Here is a 5,200-nt window from a genome sequence, read left to right as displayed (position 1 = left end):
CTGGGAAGGTTTGCAGAAGGCTTTGGGTACTAAGCTGAGACTGAGTTCTTCTTATCATCCGCAGACGGATGGACAGACTGAGAGGACGATTCAGTCGTTAGAAGATTTGTTACGTGCTTGTGTGTTAGAAAAAGGAGGTGCTTGGGATAGTTATCTGCCTTTGATTGAATTTACCTACAACAACAGTTTTCATTCGAGTATAGGTATGGCTCCGTTTGAGGCATTTTATGGCAGGAGATGTAGAACTCCATTGTGTTGGTACGAAGCTGGTGAGAGTGCTGTGATTGGACCGGAAATTGTACAACAGACTACGGAGAAGATTAAGATGATTCAAGAGAAGATGAAAGCTTCTCAGAGTCGTCAAAAGAGTTATTATGATAAAAGGAGGAAGACGCTTGAATTTCAAGAGGGAGATCATGTGTTTATGAAGGTTACTCCTATGACGGGTATTGGTCGAGCTTTGAAGTCGAAGAAGCTGACTCCGCGTTTTATTGGACCATTCCAAATTTCAGAAAGAGTGGGAGAAGTGGCATATCGTATTGCGTTACCGCCAATGCTTGCCAACTTGCATGATGTATTTCATGTGTCTCAATTGAGGAAATACATTTCGGATCCGTCCCACGTGATCCAAGTGGATGATGTGCAGGTTAAAGACAACTTAACGGTTGAAACGTTACCTGTGAGGATTGAAGATAGGAGACTGAAGCAATTGCGGGGCAAGGAAATAGCGTTAGTTAGAGTAGCTTGGGGAGGACCAGCTGATGGAAACGTCACCTGGGAGTTGGAAAGCCAGATGAAAGATTCCTATCCGGAACTATTTGCTTGAGGTATGTTTTCGAGGACGAAAACTCTTTTAGAGGGGGAGAGTTGTGACATCCCGAAAATTCTTATTTAATTAATTTAATCAAGTTTTAAATTAATTATAGGAAATTAACATTTTGTTGAATTATGTGGAAAATAATAAAATGTTAAGTTATTGGGCCATGCGGTGGAATTAGTAAAGTGGGGGTGTAATTGTGTAAGAGCCCGTTCTAATTTTATGTTTTTCATAAAATAAAGGAAAACAAGAGGAGAAAGAGTTAGAACGTGAAAAACAAGAAGTTGTGAGAAGAGGAGCTGAAGAGCGTAAAGGGAGAACCAAAGAGGAAGAGGAACCAATTCAAGAATTTGGCTAAGGTAAGGGGGGACTTGTCTAATTATCATCTATTATCGGGTTAGGGGTTGATAATACTGAATAGATGTGGAATTCGGTTCGATTGAGTCATATGATAGGTTTAGGGATTGAGTCAATTGTGTGATGTTTGATCTCTATGTTTGAATCTATGATGTTTGCGTTGTTATGGTCTCAATTGATGTGTAATTGGTGTATTTTGAGATGTATTTTGTGTGGTTTGTGCATTCTAATTCCCTAGGTTCGTACTGGTATGAATTGGGTGTGTTTGGAATGTGTAGAATGCGGTTTTCTGCAGGTTGGGGTTTCTGAAATCGCCGGTTGGCGCCGCGTACATAGGGTTGGCGCCGCGAACAGGTGGGCAGAGTGCCAGGAAGTTGTGATACGCTCAGGTCGCGCCGCGTGCCTGTGTTCGCGCCGCGAAGGCGTAACTTTTCCTCGCTTCGCGCCGCGTGTGGATGTTTGCGCCGCGAACAGCTTGGCAGGGAGCCAAGGAATTCTTGGAACGCTCAGTTCGCACCGCGAACTGAGGATGGCGCCGCGTGCTGTTGGTTTTTGAGATATTTTTGAAAGTTTCAAAGATGCATAACTTTTTAACTGTTGGTCCGTTTGATGCGCCGTTTCGAGCTAAACGAACCTTATAGGATAACCTATATGATGATGATTGAATGGTTTTAAAATGATGAAAATACATGTATGCTATTCTTATTGAATATGATGATTGGTGCAAATATGTGTATGTTTTGTATATGATGATGATGGAATTGTGATTGAATGATGTTAAATATATATGAACATACTTGAATGATGATGATGATGATGTTGATGATTGATGATGATGGTGGTATAAGTATGTTATATATGTTGCATTCAATCATGTTCATTGATGATACTGTATCCATAAGGGTGTGTTGGATCAGTGAAGGGCATGATTCCCATTGTGTGGAATCTGTGCTGGCAGGGCCGTATCTTGGACGATGTTGGATCGGTCATGGGTTATTCCCATTTGATGATGTTGGTACCACATGCATAGTGTCAGTTCATACATATGCATACTTTATAACATGATTGGATGTATTCCAGTGTTGTAAATGCTGATGATGTGTTGATTGTTGTTTGATTGTTTTGAATGTCTGTTTATGAAACAATTGGGTGAATGATAAAACTGTGATGTGTTATTGCTTTATAACCTTATAACATTTGTTAATTATGATGAGACTCACCCTTACATGTTGTCATTTTCAGATTGAGGATAGCGGCTGTTCGACTCGGTGAGGATTAGCTCATGAGTCAGGGTCTTAGTTAGCGTCAGGTGTCATGCTCTGATAGTTGTAACACTGGGGACGCGATTGTTTAGAGTTTATGATTATGACTCTAGTTATGTTTTTGATGTTTTGAAGGATAAGTTTTAAAGATGTTAAACTTAGTCCGTTTTTGATAAATTTCCGCTGTGTGAACATGAAACGTTTTAAATTATGATGATTACCTCAGTGAATGCATGACATGACTGACTGATGTTTATTTATTATGAATTGTGGCACCCTTATTTCATGTACTTTGAATAATTGTTTAAATTGCCGCGGGGTTAGTAAGGGGTGTTACAACGCGCGCTACACCAGAAAAACAGAACCAACTCAGAAAAACAGAATTTCAATGCGCCGCCACTTAACACCAACACTACCCATTTACAGAAAACTAAAACAGAAAAATAAAACCATCGGGGTGCCTCCCAACAAGTGCTCGTTTAACGTCGTCAGCTTGACGCCTTTATTGTTTCGCGAATGGTAAGTAACTTCCTCATGGTACGCCAATGCTTTCGCCTCAAACACAACCTAAAGAAAGCGACCTGCCCAAACACTTAACAAACGAATCAAAAACAAAAGTATACACAAGTATGTGTAAAAACACAAATATACATAAAACGCAATATTTACAAAATCCTTAATTGGCTAAACAAATTGAAAAGTGAAGATTTAGAATTTACGAACTATCCGAGTTCAATTTGTTTAGTCAACTTCACCTTGCTAAATAGCAAAAGTGAAGAGGAACAAAATCAAACACACAAACATGTATAAGTATGAAAATATAAACATGTATCAATATACAAAAATATACAAGTATGAGAATATGCACAAAATATACGATATTCACAAAAATCAAAAACAAAGAAACTATCGCAATGCGAATTCAATAGAAACACCAATCCCCGGCAACAGCGCAATTTTGTTGGAGCGGTAAAGCGGCAAGCAACAAAAGTTTTGGAAGTATTTATCCGGGAATTTATCGTGTCCACAGAGATTAGTGCTACTGAATTGCCGTTCGACGGATTCTTAGTTATGAGTTTGGGTTTTGAATGAATTTAAATATGAAATGGAAAAGTAAATATCAACACAAAAAGAATACATTCTTCAAATAGAAGAAACTATCAAGTATTGCATATAATCTACTCTTCACAAACTTAAACTTATCGACCAGTTGCACTCAGTCTACTATACTCCTTAAACCATTCACGTGTTGCCCGCTGTCGGCATTCGTATCCAAACACCTCCACGAGTTCTATCGTATGCTTAGTTGGCGATTTCTCCACCAATCAAACATACGGTAGCTTACCGTGCTAAATTAAAATATTGCTCGATCGACGATCTCTCCACCAATCAAACAACCTGGTAGCATTAGGAACCAACACAAAGTGAACATTAACTCTTCATCTATCTCTAGAATCAAGAAGCTAATGATTATCTCTCCTAATCAAGATTTGTGAGGTCTATCTCTAAAACAACACAAACCCCTAACATGAAGATGCAAAACAACCCACCAAACATAACCCAAACATCAAGATGTAAAAAATCAGGAAAAACAACAAGTTTATATTGTAAAGCAAATTTTATACAACGCCATGGGCGAAAAATATACATGAGATCAAAGTATATATATACAAAACCCAAAAATTAAACCACAAAGAGAAGAAAAGAAGAAAAACCCAAAAATCTCACGGTTTGTCGGCTCCGATTGATGAAGGATTCAACCCCGGATCATCCATTTGACAGCTCCAATGTGTTTTCTAGCATCTTTCCACTCAAAAAATGCTATTGGATGGATTGGAGTTCTAAAATATCCAACCATGACATAAAAAATATGTTTTTCACCTATTTATACAATACTGGTTCTGGTACAGCGCACGTCGCGTTCAGGATCGCGCATCGCGCCCAACTCGCTGAGTTGAAAAAAAAACAGCTTTTAGTAAAAATGACGTAACTTGATAACCGTAACTCTGATTTGCGTCCGGTTCAAAGCGTTGGAAAGCTTATTCAATTTCCCATCTAACAATGACAACATATCAACCAAATTGGTGATTTATTATTCTTTGGTTTTGAGCTTTATTCGCCGAATGAATTGATTCCGCCGCTCAAAATCGCGCGTTTGAAGCCGTGTTTTCGCCACGTTATTGCTCATGCTCCAAATACGCCTCAATACCTAAAAAATGAATAGAAAGCTATGAAAAAGTATAAAAGTATATGAAAATACATCTATTCACAAAGTATACGTATTTATACACAAAACGGGGTATTATTCGAACGGTATTAACAAAAAGAATCGATAAGTGCCACTATTTACAAACACAAAATAACTACATTTTGGCACTTAACAGTCAATCTGTTTGGGTCTGCCTTTGAGGAGGAACTGGCTACTCTAACTCGGTATACCCGATGTGCATCTTCACATAAGGCCTTCCTTTAGCAACTAACACTGAGTTTGATGAAGTATTATCTTCTCCATTCAATCTTCTATCTCCAGAAATAATTTTTCTAGCAAAAAAGTTTCTTTCCCATATATCAAAATATGTTTGATATGCTCATAGAGAGATGGAAGAGACCATACGAGTCTCAAAGCTTTATCTTCATCGTCAATATTGATTCCAATAGTTTCTAATTTAGAAATAATACCATTGAGAATCCTTAAATGATTAGATACTTTTGTATGTTCATCCATACGTAAACTATGAAACTACTCATTCAACAATAACCAATT

The sequence above is a fragment of the Vicia villosa genome, linkage group LG1 (genome assembly GCF_029867415.1).
Source record: "Vicia villosa cultivar HV-30 ecotype Madison, WI linkage group LG1, Vvil1.0, whole genome shotgun sequence".
NCBI classification, from domain to species: domain Eukaryota; kingdom Viridiplantae; phylum Streptophyta; class Magnoliopsida; order Fabales; family Fabaceae; genus Vicia; species Vicia villosa.
The sequence above is the reverse complement of the archived record's forward strand: the minus strand, read 5'-3'. Positions refer to the sequence as shown.